We start from the raw sequence: 19,512 nt of genomic DNA, 5'->3' as shown, positions 1-19,512 counted from the left end.
TTTATTTTGGAGTAAGTTCCATGAGGGGTAATGAAGAAAGTATATTATTTTGTGTTTGGGTGAAAAGTTCTAAAAACTGTTAGGTTCATTTGGTTTGTAATGCCTATTGCTCTTGCATTTCTCTGTTTAGTTTTTGTCTGAATGACCTATCCATTGGTGAGGTAGGGTATTAATGTCTCCTAATATCAGTGTGCAAAGGTCAATTTGTGATTTGAACAATAGGAGTTTTTCTTTTTCAGACTTGAGGACCGCTGTGTTTGGGGCATAAATGTTAAAAATTGAAGTTTCATCATGGTGGACTTTTTTTCTTTATTGATTATATAGTGTCCTTCCTTATTTCTTTTGATTAATTAATATTAATTAATTAAGTCAATTCTGTTAAATATTAAAATGTCTACTCCAGAAAAACATTTATAGATTACATAATATATATATTATATAAAAGAAATATGTATATTTCTTTTACATGGCATGACTTTAAAGAGGAAGTCACTCTTTCCAGTCAAGGAGGTCAACAAAATGAGTATTGGAAGTGATCCAGACACTAAAAATACCAGAAAGGGAATTTTAAATGCTTATGATCACCAAAACATAATTTCTAATAAAAGTCAAAGTGAAAAGACATGAATAGATAAAGAATTTATCAGAGACAAAAACAGAAGCAGCAAAGAGTTAGAGAAATGTATTAGCTTTCATAAATCATAACTTTCAAAAATGATGGGATAGGGTTTTTGAGACTGAGTATTTTTTTACTTTCATAAATGAATATCATTTCAGATCTACAAACAACAATCAGTGATTAAAAAAAAAACAAATCCAAAGAGAGAAATTTTTGGATGTAGACAAATATATACAATGAAGACAAATAATTAAAATAAAAATAAATGCAAACGACATTTATTGTGTACTAAGATAATGGATATCTAACAAAAACCTCGTGGCACTGTGCTAAGGGCTTATGCCAAATGTAAGCACAGGAGGATCACAGCAGCAGAAAGACAGGCGAGAAGGAAGGAAGAAGAAGGCTTGCATCCTATGTGAGGTAAGGTAGTATATTTACAGGACACTATAATTATGTGAAAAGAAAGCCTTGTGGCAACGCATACATTTTTGAAAAAGATGTATATAATATATAATCACGGTGATGGAATATAATTGCTTAGACTACTCAATTAGTCAAAAGGAGAAATAGGAACAAGAACAGATGGAAAACAAACAGCAAGATGGTAGATTTTAATTTAAATGTATAAATATTTATAATTCATACAATGTTTTAATGCACTAATTAAAAGACGAAGATTGCCAGATTGAATTGAATGCAACTTTCCTCTGCCTAGATAAAACCATTTTAAATATAAAGGCAAATACAGATTAAGAGCAAAAGGACGGGGGAAGATATGCTATTGCCGACGGTAATTAAAAGAATGTTTCATCAGGTAAGCTGCTATTTCAAGGCCATCTGAGTTCTGTCTCCACAACCACATGCTAGAAGGAAAGGAAGCTATCCTTTGGGCTCCACATGCATGCCATAGCGTTTGTTTGCATGTGTCTGCACACACGTACACAATAAAATACAAAGCTGGGTGGTGCTGGTGCATGCCTTCAAGTCGAGCAGAAAGAGGCAGGCAGAGTTCAAGGCAAGTCTGTTCCACAGAGTGAGTTCCAGGCAGACAGGGCTGTTCCACAGAGAAACCCTGTCTTGAAAACATAAACAAACAAACAATTGTTAACAATAAATATACACACAAATACAGAAATTCATCAAAACTGAACTTGAAATATAATCTTGGAATAACTGTATTAATATTAGACAAAATAGATATCAGGTCAATGACTGCTACAGAGAAAAAGAGGAACATTTGTAAATGGAGACTGCTTTTTTGCTTCCCAGCCACCCAGACCCGAAAATCACACAGAAGCTGTATTAATTACAACAGTTTGGCCAATGGCTCAGGCATATTTATAGCTAGCTCTTACATCTTAAGTTAATTCATTTATTTTAATCGGTGTATTGCCATGAGGCTGTGGCTTACTGTAAGGATATGGTGTCTTTCTCCTTCAGCACCTATGTGGCATCTCTCTGACTTCAGCACATATGTGGCATCTCTCTGACTTCAGCATCTCTGTGGCATCTCTCTGGCTTCAGCATCTATGTGGCATTTCTTTGACTTCAGCATCTATGTGGCATCTCTCTGGCTTCAGCATCTATGTGGCATCTCTCTGGCTTCAGCATCTATGTGGCATCTCTCTGGCTCTGCCTTTTTCCTCTATGTCTGCTTGAGGTCTGCTGACCTAATGCACCCACTTCTCGTGTTCTTAAAACAGTGTAATCTTTTAAAGTAAAATGAATATTTTTGTGCATGCATAACGATTTTCCCCTCTCAACTTTTAAGCTGATGGAACACACTACCTTAAAAGACTGTTATTTCATTAAAGCTTATTCTTTTACGTTTCATTATACTGTGTATTTCCCTTCTTTTCAAACAAAACTGCAAAGAAGTGAAAAAATGAACATAAATGGCACCGTTTTGTTTTAACAATCAGTTTTAAAACTTTACAGTGAGGTGAGGAATGTTTTCGTTCTTCATCTTTGTTAGAAAAATTCATAATTTAAAAATTACTGAAGGTAAAACATCTTCTGTGCAACGCTTTTGACAATTGACCTGGCGCCACCTGAAAATGACGCAGGAGTTAAGGGAAATGAGAGTGGAGGCGGGAAGCTTCCCCTTTCCCATGAGTTACGTCGACAAATCAGTCACTTCACACGGTAGCCTATACTCAGCGCACTATAAATCTCACTATTGTGAATGAGAAAGAAGGGAGAAGTTTGAGTTTATCCTTTAAGTGCTGAGGCTGTGATACTTAGCATCATTTTAATGAGTTGCCCTGTGACTTATTCATCATTCAGCCTCAGTTGAAACACAGCTATCTTTGGAAACACTTCATATTGAATAAAGGAAGATTTTTTCAATATATAAATCAAATGGTATATAGAACTTTATAGAAGCAATATATTTGCTGTTACAATCATTTTATGAATCCCGTTACAGGGCGTTTCTAAGGGAAGATGTGTGATATCAGGCCCTGGCTCCGTGAGCTTCCTCTTATTGTTGATGTAAGATACAATCTGCTCAAATGAAGGCAAAAACACTTACTATTGACTAGTTCATGGGGCTAGCTCTTTATTGCATAGTAGAATATATGGTGCCAATTTGAAAGACATACCCGTTTATGTTATTCTTGCTTGGCATGAAGGAAAAGGGAATCTCTTTGTACAAACATTTTTGTTTGTTTTTATTATCTTTCTTTTTTATACACATATTTTAGCAATGATAACTAAACACCAAAATTAGAAAGTGGCATTTCTTTACAATTCTATTGCCTTGACAATTCTTTTATTTTTTTCATTTCCTCTTTGAAGCAATCAGTATGTGTCCATTTTTGAAACTTTATTAAACATACTATTTTTCAATTAGTCAATAAATATTTATCAAATGCCAGCATTAATTATAGCCTTTTATATATCAGAAGGAAAAACTCACACTTTCACAAATATTAAACTCTGGGGTGTTAAGACAAACAATAAATAAAAGGAAAGAAAGAAGCAATTTTACTGTTAGAAAGTTTAGCAATGCTATATTTAAAGTGTAGGATGTTTGGAGGAGTTTGGCAGCTAATAGTGGTGGAAAGGACATCATAATTTAATAGGACACATACAGATCAGGCCTGCTAGAGACCGAAGTACGGGCATGAAGCAGTCATCCCTGTGGATACTTGGGGAAAGAAATTCCTGACAAAGGCCGGCAGCAGGTCTAGGATTCTATCAGAAATACACCTGGAGGGCAGTGTGGGGCGTATAGGGAGTCACCAGGAGAGCACAAAGTCCGAAGTAAGGCAGTGATGGAGTCAGAGATGGGACCACCGTGTCAGCCATTCACAAGCCTCCAAGGATTTGAAGTCATCATTGAAGCCTCTGTTGCCCATTTCTTCTCTTTCCATCATATCAGAAGCATTTTCCATGCCATCCTGGCTCCTTCTATGTTAGACAAATTGAATGATAGAGAGAAAATAATTTCCCATGCTGTGAACCTAAGTGATGGAGCTTAACTCTCTTTCTCTGATGAAGAGATACAGACGTGATGTGTCCTAGCTGTGGCCCTCTCCTCCCTTCACAGTCTTCATTTGTCCTTCCTTCCTCCCAGTTCTACAGAACTATCCCAATGCTATTTATCTCCAAGTATTAATGACTTGATCTTCTTTTTTTTTCTGTTGATTTTGACTATAGGAGAGATATGAAGTCTAGTAAAGATTACAGAAAAGGAATTCCACTGGAAACTCAGATCTCTGCCCAACGACTGGTTAAACAGAAACAGAATGGTGGTTGAAATGTAACAGCTGAAACATTATTAAGCAGGTAGGAGAAGCCGGTGAATGTCTGTGGCTGGATCCAGAATTTGTTAAAAGAGGACTACTCAGAACTATGCAATTCTGAGATGCAGATCCCTTCCACTATAGCGTCTCAAAATCTATCTTCTTCCTATGAGATGGTATTAGGACTGATTTATCTCACAGCAGTGTTTCATACCTCTGCCAGTTATTCTGAAATATTTATTCATGTTTTTTTTCAAAAGGATTGTCAGTAGTCTCGTGTGCCATCAACAGAAGCAGAGCCTGATCACTACTCTGAAATGTTTTCATGATCTCACGCTATTATTTCTTTTCAGATGCAGCCAGCTAAAAATGTGTTCCTGAAATGTGACAATTAAACAAAACATCCACATTTTTCCTTTATGCTCTCAAGCCATTAGCTAATTAGATGATTTACTATTTAAATGCTACCCAACCTATAAAACAGTTCATTATATTTATTTACAATTTAAATATAAATCCAAAAACAACGAAGCTTAGACTAAATATTAGTTAGATAAAATAGAATACCTTCAATTCTTTTTCTGGATATCTTGCCAACTTTACATTAGATATGTTCCTACATGGAAAACATTAATCAAATCAAACACTCTTTCATCTTCATTTAGTCCTACCAAAGAAGTCATTCCTCGGAGTGATAAATTAAATAATTACGTTATAACCATATACAGAGACAATCGTTTCCCTTTTAGTACTCTCAAAGCTGTCTAAGCTGATATGTCATTTGAAAGAGCACACACACACACACACACTTTAAGTTCATATTTTCTTTCAACAATACAAATATATGTTTAAGCTTAAACGCCTATTTCTAGGAGACAGAATTCTTTTCATTACGTAGAATAGCAGTTCTCCTTTCCATTTCTTCTTCTTTCTCACCCATGCCTCTTCAGCAAAGCCTGCTGTCCATTGAGATGCATTTTCCCCAGCTTTTCCTGCTTGTGGCTGTCTACTTTCCCTCTGTTCCCCTGTGTGGGTCCCTGAGCTGATCTCACTGGAATGCGCTCCCCACTGTGCTCTCCAGTCTATTGATCTATTATCCACTACAGTGATCTACAAAATAGCCAACACCAAGGTTTCCTCCCATGCCCCTCCCCAATGCTCTTTTCCTCCCTAGATATATTTCCTTGAAAACAACCTCAGCTTTCCAGTACCCCCTCTCCAATCTCCAATTTTCAACTATTCCAGCAGCTCCATCCCAACAACTCTGCTTACATGAGGACATCCAGTTCTTTCATTCCCTATCTTCAGAAACCAGTTCACATCTGGGAAAAATCAGCTTTTTGTGTAAATTCAGAGAATTTTTTGATCTGCACTTACACCTATACATTTTAATGAATGCTCATTCACTGATAAAATTCATGCTTTATATCTCTCTAAGAAACTGCCTTCCCTCCTCTGTGAAATAAACATTTTGGATGAGCTGACTTACTTTCTAGTATCAAACCAAGACCAGCAGTGTTTCTACTTGGGAGATGTGCAGAACGGAAAGGAATCCATGGACATGTTTCTCAATAGGAAAGAGCAGCCTCGAATCAGAAGTGAGTACTACTGAACACAGTGTCCATAAATCTCACACTGTAGAGTGTGAAGGTCAAAGCTAAGGCAAGCCTGTAACTGGTGCTTTGAGGCCAACTAGACTTATATCAATGGTGGTTCAACAGTCTTCTTCAAAAGATATAGACAAGGAGTTTAGAATAATAAGACATGAGTGAGAGGTTAATATATATGCCATCTACCTATGTACTTCTCTGTCACTTATCAGGAGACTCGGAAGTGAGAAAAGCTGATAAAAATGTGCTGATGTTCACGATTCCTGGAATGTTGTGTAATGGAACCCTGGTCTCTCATAGGGCAGTTTTGGATTTTCTAGCAAGATCTTTGAAACTTGGTCTAACAGCTTGTTGGTGAGAACTGTAAAGACTCAGGCTAGTCACATTTTTGCCACTTAAGAAATACCACAAAGCTATATCTTAAAATACTTGGTGTTTAACCGTAGTTACTTTTCCTCTCTAGTAATACATTCTTATTAATATAATACAGTGGTGTTAAATAATGTCTTTTCTCCAATGAATGCCAAAACTCTGGAGGCCGTAAGAGTGTGAACTTACATATGGGTCCTTAATTCTAATCCCTTGGTAAAGGTGCCTGTTTCCATGTCAGTAACATGCTGCAGCATGACTTGAGGTTTAGGATGTCAGAGCCTCTTGTAGTTATTTCATCGGTTGCTATTATTTAGCTCTCTAAGGAATTTTATATTTCCATATGAAATATAAGTCCATTTTTCAGTTTCTGTTTGAAATTTCATTGCAAGTTTAATTTTTGAGATAATGGTATAATTATGTAATTTATACCTTTGGTGAGTACATTCCTATTTCGTTGTGTCTGATCACTTATATATGTGGTGTCTTCAGGAATAGGGTCATGTTGTCAAGTTCTAGAGTAACCAAAAGCCATGCCAATATCCTGTAATATTTTCAGGTGTGTGGGACCTCACTAGCCAACAACTCCAAAAGAAGTAACCCAGTCCCAGTATCGGGTCAGCCTTTTTTACTTGTTAGATTGGGCTGTTTAATAGTGGCACTGTTGCCCCAGTATAAGGTAATTCTGTTTAACCCCACTCTCTCTGACTCTTTGTCTCTGTCTGTCTTTGACTCTCTCTGTCTCTCTGTCTCTATCTCTCTCTTATTATAGACTCATAAATAGTATTTCTGATGGAAAACAAGCATCCCTGACAGGATGATGTACTGTGATACTGAATACTTTCTCTAGCGTTCTCTCTCTCTCTCTCTCTCTCTTTCTCTCTCTCTCTCTCTTTCGACTGTTGTCTCTCTCTTACTGGTGATCTCTTTGCTTAGAGATTTATAAGGTTCAAATTAATCATTTGATCTTTTAATGGCAAATCGAGTGAACCCCAGCCCGAGGCTGGTGAGATTTGTTAATTATGGAAGTGGCAGAGGAATGAGATGAAAAGCAGCAAATACATTTAAGCTTTACATAAAGGAAAGCAATAAAAGTCACTCTAAACATCTGTGGCTGGTGACATCATATGTTTTATTATTCAGCAAAATCCATGAGGCAGCAGATGATAGGTTAATAATATCTCACATTTTCAGAACTACATGAATTGTCTGAGAATAGAAAGATTGCATTTGTTGGTCATAGTATAATAAGAGCATTTTATTATCTTCCCCTGGAGAAGAATTTTCAATATTTTCTTATTTTCTTCAGTAACCAGGACACCAACTTCTCTTTTATTGTTAAGATGTTCTTGTATATTCTTTATCTAATGAAAAAAAAACCTTCAATAGTATCAACTATTGCACAAACTCTATAGCTCTTCTCTCTAGCCTTACCATCGGATCATGTAGCCCAGTTATCAGATGGCTATAGATTCCTCTAATTCTAGTCTGAGTAAGCATAGAACATTTTAAATTCATGAATGTTTGTTGCTGTGACTCAGTCTTTTGTTAGAATAGTAAAATAAATGCATGTCTTATTTATTTTAAGACTGTCCTGGAGGGATTTTCCTTTAAAAGAAAAGTGAAAATTGTGACTCATTCAGTTCATGCATTATTGACGATGCTCATGAAATGGTCAACGAAATCAACAATTAAAAAATAGTGTTTACTTTTTGTAATGGTACATAAGCCTCCCTCTGTGTGTCTCTGTGGCCATTCTTGGCTCTGAAATCACAATGTTGAACTCATTTCAAACAAGAGGGAGATCTAGGAACATTCCTAAAGAAGCCAGTTTTCAGCCAAGAAGACAAGGGGCTAGTCCTCTGTCAGGATCTGTGTGTTGTTTCTTCAAAGGTGCCATGACATAGATGGTTAGTGAACTCTACTTCTTGCAATAGGGTGAAGAATATGGAAAATGCACAAATTCATATGTTAAAATGTATTTAAGCTGAAGATGGCAGATTAACAAATAGAGGGTCTCCATGAGGGATGACTGAACTACCAATCTCCAATAGTGTTACTGCAGACCAGTCACATCAGATGAAGAAGGAAGAAGTCACCTGGAAGAGGACACAGGATTGGTATTGTAGAACTGGGCAGTGAACATTCAAGGTAGGGAGCATGATGTGGGAGTCCTCTCTGTGTGCTGTGATTACCATTAATAAATATAGAAACTGTCTTGGACTGCTGATAGGGCAGAACTTAGTTAGGCGGGAAAGATGGAACTAAACGCTGGGAGGAAGAAGGCAGAGTCAGAGAGAGACGCCATGGAGCCACTGGAGATAGATGTGCTGAAGCTTTGCTGGCAGGCCACAACCTCATGGTGATGCACAGATTAATAGAAATGGGTTAAATTAATATAAGAGTTAGCCAATAAGAAGCTAGAGCTAATGGGCCAAGCAGTGTTTTAATTAATAAAGTTTCTGCGTGGTTATTTTGGTTCTGGGTGGCCGGGACAAACAAGCGCTCTTCCGCCAACGGGAGCACGAGGAAGCAATGAAAACATTTGCCACTGAAACTCAAACTGAAGCTGTATCCACCCTGCATCTTTAGTCCCTTCATTTCTGACACCCACTCAGTCTCGTGACTCATCTGCAGTGTATAAATTCTGTCCTCTGTCATACATCCAGCCCTCGCGGTTTTCAATATGGACTCCCTGAGTGTTCCACTGACCCTCTTCTCTCTAGCAGAACTCTGGCGAACTTGCTTTCAAAGAGTCGCGAGGCAGGGTAAGAGGAAGCCAGCGGGAAAGGTCTGGCTTTCCTCTAAGAATGGGAGACTTTACCATAGCAGACATAAGGGTCTCCGCAAAGCATCAGTGTCTCCTTGTGGCTCCATGTCAGAACTAGCCAGAGCTCTCTGGTTCCCCCAGTGCAGGGTCTACAGCTCCTTGGACATACATCCGAGGGAAGCTTGGAAGTAAGAGGTTTCCAGAAACAGACAGTAATTTTGTGCAATTGGATTGACCTCTGCTCTTCTGTAGCAAGCTCAGTCATTCTTCAAAGAACATTCCTTAAATGTTAGGCACAGATGACTCTTAAAAATTATCCTAGAAGGGCAACCCACTTGGTTTTTCTAATGGATTAGAGAATGGTGCGCCATCTAAGAAAGGTGAAAGATGAATTAGTTTACATATCTCTTTCAGAAATTGAAAGGGTAGAAAAATGTCAAACTTCCCATGCATTATCTTCAGAATTCAATCTTCCATTTAAAACAATGCTGATTTATAACACACAGGCAAAGGAGTCTGCCAGCTTCAGCCTTGAGATATGCGCTGTTCTCTAGAAAGTGTCAATTTATTGGGTTTTCGTTTCCAGTCCCACTGGGACCTTAAATAAAATTCCTCTGTGAGGTGTTAGCCAGTAGCTTGTGGAAAATGTTTTCTTGCCAAAGGCACCGCATGTGGCTCTCCAGTCGTCCCACAAGATGTAAGGAGTCTGAAGGTGTCAGGAGTAAAATGACTCCATCTTATAATCGCTCCCAGAGGCAAAGAGCTTCTTGCTTCCAGAATAAATGGATGGCAAGATCCATTTTCTAGCTGCCAGGATGGTCATCAACAAAGCTTTCACTCCTGTTTGCTGACAGGGAAAATGAGCCTGCCCCAACTGGCAGGAGCATGTGATTTAAGAAATGTAAGGCTTTAGAGCCTAGCATGCACCAGGGTCCCAAGGAATGTTTTTATGTGTTACGAGCACAACTGTTGGCGAATTGCCTCAGAGGGGCCCATTCCTGCGTATGCCACTCTCGTTCTTCCTTCTGCACTTTCTCGGTGTGATGCTTTGTTTGATAGTCGAACCCTCCAACCCCAGCCCCCCCCATCTCATTCCCCTTAGAACCCCAATCTGATAACTTCATGTGTACATTGTAGTGCGGCTTTATACAACATCTAGAAACTTTCATGTTTGTTTCCTATATACATTTATCTCTGAGCAAATATCCTAATCTTATTTTACATCCAAGGACAGAGAAACACAAAACACGAGCTATTGTGGCAGAAGCTAGATTCTCTATTTTCTATGGTTTTCACTGCTCTCCTTGGACTAGTTTAGAATGGAGTTCCAAAACATGAACTGCTGAAAAGCATTCAAGCTCTTTGCTAAAAATAATCATTAATATTGTGCGTAATGCACACCAAATACTCTTTTAAGCATCTCATATATTAAGCAACAAGATTTCCCTCACAACAGCCTGAGTCAATGGCTATAATTTTCCCATCTCCCGGGAAAGAAAGCAACAGTACAAAGATGTTTTGTCAGTCATTTGAGACTAGTGTTTAGTAAAGGCTGGAACTAGATGTTCAAAGCAGAACCTGTGTTCTCACCTCTTTGTTAGACTCTGAGAAGATTCCTTGCTCCCTCTTCCAGAAATGCTTCAAAAGAAGAATGTACATGATGGTCTCCAGAACCCAAAGTTTCTTTCTTTTTTTTTTTAAATTTATTTATTTATTAAGGATTTCTGCCTCCTCCCCGCCACCACCTCCCATTTCCCTCTCCCTCCCCCGATCAAGTCCCCCTCCCTCATCTGCTCAAAGAGCAATCAGGGTTCCCTGACCTGTGGGAAGCCCAAGGACCACCCACCTCTATTCAAAGTTTCAACCCATGCTTTCCTAAGCCAAAGTTGGCTTTTATGCTATAGTTCTCAGACTATGCTTGGAGGTTCAAAGACATTGCTTAGTCTTCAGTGATGACATATCCCAATGCCCCTGGAAGGGCATTAAAATGAATAATGTGGCTTTTAAGAGGGAGAATGTTGAGGGACAAGAGGTTAGACTATGACTCCTAATGCAAACACAACACAATTTTTTATTGATTTTATTAATCTCTACATTTTTCTCTGCTCCCTTCCCTGCCTCTCCCCTTCCCTTCTACCCTCTTCCATGCTCCCAATTTACTCGGTAGATCTTGTCCTTTTATACTTCCCATGTAGATTAGATCCATGTATATCTCTCATAGGGTCCTCATTCTTGTTTAGGTTCTCTGGGATTATGATTTGTAGGCTGGTTTTCTTCGCTTTATGTTTAAAAACCACTTATGAGTGAGTAAATTGTCTTTCTGGGTTTGGGTTACCTCACTCAATATGATGTTTTCTAGCTCCATCCATTTGCCTTCAAATTTCAAGATTTTTTTTTCTGCTATGTAGTACTCCATTGTGTAAATGTATCACATTTTCCTTATCCATTCTTCAGTCGAGGGGCATTTAGGTTCTTTCCAGGTTCTGGATATACAAACAATGCTGCTATGAAAATAGTTGAGCACATGTCCTTGTAGCATGATTGAGCGTCCTTTGGATATATACCAAGAGGTGGTATTACTGAATCTTGAGGAAGGTGGTTTTCCTAATTTTCTGAGAAATCACCACACTGACATCCAAAGGGGCTGTACCAGCTTGTATTCCCACCAGCAATGCACAAGTGTTCCCTTTTCCCCACAACCTCTCCGGCATAAGTTGTCATCAGTGTTTTTGATCTTGGCTATTCTTACAGGTGAAAGATGGAATCTCAGAGTTGTTTAGATTTGCATTTCTCTGGTGACTAAGGATGTTGAGCATTTCCTGAAGTGTCTTTCAGTCATTTTAGAGTCCTCTGTTGAGAGTTCTCTGTTTAGGTCTGTACTCCACTTTTTTAAATTGGATTATTTGTTCTTTTGATAACCAATTTCTTGAGGTCTTTATATATTTTGGAGATCAGACCTCTGTCTGATGTGGGGTTAGTGAAGATCTTTTCCCATTCTGTAGGCTGATGTTTTGTCTTGTTGACTGTGTCCTTTGCTTTACAGTTTCAGGAGGTCCCATTTATCAACTGTTTCTCTCTAGTTGTCTGTGCTACTGGGGTTATATTTAAAAAGTGGTTTCCTGTGCCAATGTTAAAATGCAATTATTAAGCAGGGCAGTAGTGTGGTGGCGCACACCTTTAATCCCAGCACTCGGAAGGTAGAGGCAGGCGGTTTTCTGTGAGTTCCAGTCCAGCCTGGTTTACAAGAGTTTGTTCCAGGACAGGCTCCACAACTACAGAGAAACTCTGTCTCGAAAGACAAATAAACAAAAAGTGCAATTATTATTATTTCATCATAAAATTTAAAAATAACTAGAATAAGAATAATCACAATCTTATCACTTAAAGTTATTAATCACAATTGAGTTGACAGTATATAATGTAAATAATCTAAAATATGCATTCTATAATATATTATATATCATATGTAAATAGCCAAATAAAATTGGGATCTTCTCTACATATTGTTTGAAAGTTAATTTTTCAATAACTTTAATATTACTCTAGGACCACCTACTAATTTTAAATGTCTTAAAATAAACATAAAATTCAAGAAGTCATTGTTTTTTACTGCTGAGTAGTACTCTAATATGTATATATTCCATACTTTCTTCATCCATTCTTCCATTGAAGGGCATCTAGGTTGTTTCCAGGTTCTGGCTATTACAAACAATGCTGCTATGAACATAGTTGAGCATATACTTTTGTTGTATGATAGGGCCTCTCTTGGGTATATTCCCAAGAGTGGTATTGCTGGATCCAGGGGTAGGTTGATCCCGAATTTCCTGAGAAACCGAAACACTGCTTTCCAGAGTGGTTGCACAAGTTTGCATTCCCACCAGCAATGGGTGAGTGTACCCCTTTCTCCACAACCTCTCCAGCAAAGGCTATCATTGGTGTTTTTTATTTTAGCCATTCTGACAGGTATAAGATGGTATCTTAAAGTTGTCTTGATTTGCATTCTTCTTGAATTTTGCATGCAAATGGACGGAACTAGAAAACACTATCCTGAGTGAGGTAAGCCAGACCCAAAAAGAGGAACATGGGATGTACTCACTCATATATGGTTTCTAGCCATAAATAAAGGACATTGAGCCTATAATTCGTGATCCTAGAGAAGCTAAATAAGAAGGTGAACCCAAAGAAAAACATATAGATATTAACCTTCATCAGGTGATGAAAGGAGACAGAGACAGAGTCCAACGTTGGAGCACCAGACTACAACCCCAAGGTCCAAATCAGGAGCAGAAGGAGAGAGAGCACGAGCAAGGAAATCAGGGCCATGAGGGGTGCACCCACACACTGAGAGAATGGGGATGTTCTATCGGGAACTCACCAAGGCCAGCTGGACTGGGTCTGAAAAAGCCTGGGATAAAACCGGACTCTCTGAGCATAGCGGACAATGAGGACTACTGAGAACTCAAGAACAATGGCACTGGGTTTTGATCCTACTGCATGTACTGGCTTTGTGGGAGCCTAGGCAGTTTGGATGCTCACCTTACTAGACCTGGAAGGAGGTGGGAGGTCCTTGGACTCTCCACAGGGCAGGGAACCCGGTCTTCTCTTTGGGCTGATGAGAGAGGAGGAGTTGACTGGGGGAGGGGGAAGGATATGGGAGGCGGTGGTGGGGAAGAGACAGAAGTCTTTAATAAATAAATACATTAATTAATTAAAAAAATAAAAAAATAAACATAAAAAAGTAGTCTAGAAACTGTGCATAATCTCTACCCTTAGACACAGAACACAAAGGTCACCATAGCCCATGTGCTGTTCTTCCCACCTCCACACCCCAGCAATGCCCTGAAATCACCTGGCCTAATGTTGACCTGAAGCCTGGTTGTGTTTCATGTACTCATTTCAGTTTTGATCTATATTTGCTAAAACTATCTACACCTACAGTTTGCTTTTACATATTATCACAATTTGTTTTTGAATATTAGTTTCTTTCCATCTAATTTGAGAATGATTATCCTTTATCAGAGTTTTTTTTTTCCCTTCGTATCTTATGCCTCAGATGGGCCACAGGTGGACACAGAGGGTGGATCCCCCCTTCTCCCTCTGGAACCTTGTTGAAATCCACTGTTGCTGTGTGCTGCCCCCCGGTAGGACTAACATTTCAGTGGCAAGCTTAGCACACGCAGCTTTGAGGCTGTTCTCCAGAGGCCAGGCCTGAGCAGTTTCGGTTGCCGAGTGGTGCTGCTGGGATTGCTCCTGGTCAGTCTCCTAGCTGTCGAGCCTCCCACCTTCTCAACAATGTAATCAGCAATCGATGCCAAGCCAATGAATAAGATCACAATTTATGAGAAAATAAATGAGGAAAACTTTCTGAAAAGAATATCCTGCGCTCCTGTGGTTGGCTGCAGCTCTCCCCCAGTTCATAGAGGTCAACCTGGGGTTCCTCTCTGTCCGCTCCCAGAAGTTTATGGTAATTATAAGAGCTAGCCATAGGGATGGCAATGAGACGTTCCCTCAATAATTCTAATTATTTTAAATGGAGGAAAAACGGCCTCATCACTGCAGTTTTCCAATTGAATCAATGTCAGTCCGGAAGCTGGAGGCTGGGAGGGCAAATTTTCTTGAGTGCTAATAGCTTAATAACCCCCTATTTCCTCATATGAAATTATTACTTTTGATGCTTGTTGCTGCCACATTGCTCTGAATAGGACAGAGGGATATAAAAGGGCTGGTGTGTATGGTCAGAGGCTCATGAAGTACAGAAGATAGACGTATACATGCTCTGCTCACATCCACGTTCACATGCTCACATGCTGCCAAGGCTGGCTAAACTCTCCTAACAAGTTTGTATACAGGTTTTTGTAAGACCAGAGAAATACAGTAAAGCAGAGCACAAAGGACCTTTGGTTAGGACTTTGACGACCTAAGACTTAGTTTAATTGTTCCCATTTAGCACATCAGCATGGTAAACAGCAAGTAAGAGCTCTCGGAAATAACTTAACGAAACACATTGAGTTGCTGAGGTCCTAAGGAGAATGGGCAGTAGCCTAAACCGTATGAATCTAATTCTGAAAGGATGCCATCGAAATGTGTGTGAATCGTGGCTTCATCTCGAGCTTGACTGGGAGAGCTTCTACTTCCATGCTTATGTGGCTGTCAGCAGGATTCTGTTCTTTGCAGACCAGGGGCTGGAAGACACCAGTTATTTTGGCTACCAGTCAGAGGTTGTCCTTAACTCAATGGTCGGTAGGTCTTCCAAACATGGCCATTTGTTTACTGAAAACCAGCAAGGAAAGACTTCTCTTGGTAAGACTGGTACTCCACTTTTATATCATGTTTGTATTCTCAAATAGTGGTGCATATTCTTTCATGTGTGGAGGTTACAAGTGTCAGATCTTGGCCATACTCAAGAGGAGAGAGTTATGTAAGGGCAAGGATTGCAGGAGTCAATGGTTGTGGGGCCATCTTAAAGTTGGTTTGTTAGCCCTTAAGGGAAAAGGAGTAAGATGTTGTGTGCTTTGGTTCGGTTCTTCCCTAATCTTATGCTTATGGAAAAAAGTACCAAGCATACTAAAATTGTGAAAAACTGTCAAAATTGTCACATCCAAGGAACAAAAAAGCATATTATATCAATCATGGATTTCCAGCAAAAGAGAAAAAAATTGTATGAGTGTGTGTGTGTTTGTGTGTGTGTGTGTGAGAGAGAAGAGAGTTATGGGTGTGTGGGGGGGGGGAGTGTGTGAAAAGCAAGGGCAAACATCAAAGAATTGAGAATTGGCTCATGCAGCCCTGACTGCTGAGTTTAAATCTCTAAGACAAGTTGGCAGTATGAAAACTTGAGCCAGAGGTGATATTGAACTTGACTTTGAACTTCTCCAGAAAACTTTGGTTTTTGTTCTTAAGGCAATGGACTCTTGTTTGAGTTCCTCATATATATCATAAAGTGATCTCCTCTCCTTTACTTGGAGTTTAGCACATTTATTAAGGCCTTCGCAACAACACCCGAATTACTGTGGATTAACTGCTACAGCTGCCTAACCAAGCTACCACAGAAAGCTCTAGTTTCTGAGAGATATTGTGATAAAGTGTCACAAACCTGAGAGTTCTAAATGACGGGAACATCCTGTCTCATATCTGGAGGGTGAACTCCAGTGCTGTTAGGACTGTGTGGTTTATGGTGTCTAGAGAAAGAGGCTTTCCCAGCTCCACGGCTCCTGGCACAGCCATAGAACCCCAATCTCGGTTCCACAAGGATGCCCTCCTCTGTGTCTACCTAACTGCACGTTTTCATCTTCTGAAGACGCCAGTCCTTTGGAAGAGTTCATCTTAACCCACACAACCTTTTCTTAAAGTGTTTATAGTGGCCAAGTGCTATTTCCCCCAAAAAAAGACACATTCATGAAGTCAGATGACTAATTTGACAAGCTCCATCTTGTTTCAGATCTATTCTGTCCCTCATTTTTTTCTTACGAATTCTGTACATTTCCACTGCAGTTACATAGCAACCTAGTACAGCATCTTATGACAAAGAACCCAGAACACTTCCGAAACAGCAAAGGTTTTCTTGACATCAAAGAAGCAGAGTAGATTCTGAGATAATGGCCCAGTCAGACTAAGACTACCCAGACTGTTACCATAGAAATGTCCAATGCTCCCCTTTATTTCTCTTTCCTATATACTACTGGGACTGCTGTAAACCATTTTAAGACACGGTTGAGGTCATTAGACCTCTGTTCTTGCCAGTGTGATCACAGGCAATAAAGCTCCTTTCCTACCTCCTCTGCTGCTTATGCCTTTGATTGGTTTTGTTGGGATGGATGGCGGAGCCTAGTCCATTGGGCCTCTCGGAAAATGAGGATTTTGACCTAGTGTACACTCCAATAACCAGGAGTCAGGGCTTCAGCCTGTGTTTAGGGGGGATGCAAGTCCACTCAATGATCATCACCAACTCTTCTAACACTTCCGGTTTTGCACTGTTGGGAGAGTCTCAGATTTTCTTGACTCTAGCCTGCCTTGTACATACACCAAGTAAGCCAACAGCAGAGGAATAATCTCAGGCATACCTTACTGTATAAAGCTGTTAGTGTGTATGAAAATTACCTATGGAAAATGACAACAAAGGGCCCGCAAAAACTGATATTTATCTAAGAATCCATGCCATGTCCATACTGAATTCATTAATATCATAGTTTCTAAATAAGATATGAGAAACTTTAAAATAATAGTCTGAAAAATAGAAATTCTAGAGAGCCTGTAAACTATTTTATAATTCTTTTCTGAAATGACATCAGAATTCAGCATGTAGAAAAGATGCATAGTTATTAGAAATGACTTTTCATATTGTGATCAGAATTGTATTTCAGAAAAACTCATTTTGATCTTTGCTATGAAACAGATCTTAGCTGACTAGAAAGTAAGACTATTTTAATTCTTTTCATCTGACATTGAATAAGCAAGGAGGTTGGTCATAGGACCTGGACTGTCTCCAGCAGGATAAGCTGCATGTTTATGTGTGGTTGGTCTTCTCTTTCATGTGAAGGTATGCTGGGTGCTAAGGTGGACAGACCCCATAATAGTGAAACAGGATCGAAAGACAGCAAAGATTACAGGGACATTCCTTATCCCCTGGGGTTTGGTTTGCTTTTCTTGCTGGCTGAGAGTCAAGATTTCTGACAGAAGAGACAGAAGCCAGTATGAAGATTGTCTTTATAGAGGCAATCTTTTTTTTTTCTTAGAGATATCTCAAGCACAAGTGTTGACACAGCTCAGAAGCAATGCAGAAGGATTTGAATTTGATTTTATTAGTATTTCACTCTTATTGTGAACTTGAAGAAGATTGTAGATAGAGGTTTCTGTCCCTCCTGGCCACGGAGCCATTCAGTCCCAAAGAAACACGCAGAGGCCTACGCTAATTAAAAACTGGTTGGCCTATTAGCTCAGGCTTCTTATTAAGTGACATTTACATTTTTAATTAACCTATAATTCTCATCTCTGTTAGCCTCATGGCTTGGTACCTTTTATCAGTGAGGCATTCTTACTTGCTTCCTCTGTGTCTGAGTGATGACTGCAGACTGAGCCTTTCCTTTTCCCAGAATTCTCCTGTTCTGATTGCCCTGCCTATACTTCCTGCCTGGCTAGAGACCAATCAGCATTTTATTAAATCAATACAAGTCACAAATATTTACAGGGTACAAGACCATTGTCCCACAGCAGGTTTTTCACAATCTACCTTAAAGTTTTAATTACAAGGGATTATTTGTTAATGTCAGATGAATAAATGAGCTAGCACTGTTTTAGCCTTGTCATGGTGTTGACACTCTGCCGCCCTGGATGGCCTGGAACTCACTCTGCCGATCACATTACCCTCAGAGAGTCACCTGACTCTGCTACCCAAGGGCTAACATTAAAGAAGAGTGCCACCATGTCCAGCTCATACTTTATTTCCTAAATTTTGTTCAATTTAAAAATTCTACTTAAGCTTTGAACTGGGTTATATATTATTTAGTTTCAACAATATAACTTCAAAAGTCACAAAGTCATATGTGCTTAGCTATTCCTAGAATACTCAGGTATATTTCATCGCCCTCCTCTACCCACACTTTAATCTAAGCACGTGTTATTCTTCCTCCTAATAAACTCCAACTCTGTATTATTATGATTTTTTTTCTGAAATTCTTTTCTGTGGCATAAGTCAAGACCCAAAGCATATCCAAGTGGGGATCCATATCAGGCTTTGTTTCTCTCCCCAGATGAGGGCCCACTCTGAGGACTAAAGGATCCATGAGACCTTTATTGCTTTGTTAGGGTTGCTGTTTTTAAAGAGTCTTTAAAAGTGCTGATTTAACAAGAAGAAACGTATTCTTCTTCAGCTCTGGGGCTGGAAGACTAAGGCCATGGTACAAGCAGGATCATGCTTTACTGCACAAGAATGGGATGTACCCAGGTTCTCCCCTGAATGCTGACGATTCTCTAGGACAGCAGCACTCTAAAGGACAGCATACGACAATCATCCTACATTTGTTTCTATGCAGATTTCCAAGTTTCATAACAACTCCCATCTGACTAGATTTGAAGTCTGTCCCATATCTACATTTACAGAAATCCTATTTCCAAAAAAGGCGGCATTCTGAGGTCCTGGGAGTTAACAAGGCAACAAATATAACCTTTTGTCCAATTTCTAAAATGTATTTATCTTTCCCCTCTTTTTTGGAGGTTATTGTTTCATATGGTCCCATTCCTTAATAAACTGTATCTGACCTCAAATCTTTGCTAGTTTTGATTTAGGAAAACCTGTGCAGACAACTGCAAGTGCTGGTTAAAAGCAGAAAGGAAACTAAAGAAATCTACTGCTACGAACACAGGTCGCTCGCCTGAAGAAGTGACAAGAGGCTTTCAGGA

The sequence above is a fragment of the Microtus pennsylvanicus genome, chromosome 9, assembly GCF_037038515.1.
Source record: "Microtus pennsylvanicus isolate mMicPen1 chromosome 9, mMicPen1.hap1, whole genome shotgun sequence".
NCBI classification, from domain to species: domain Eukaryota; kingdom Metazoa; phylum Chordata; class Mammalia; order Rodentia; family Cricetidae; genus Microtus; species Microtus pennsylvanicus.
The sequence above is the reverse complement of the archived record's forward strand: the minus strand, read 5'-3'. Positions refer to the sequence as shown.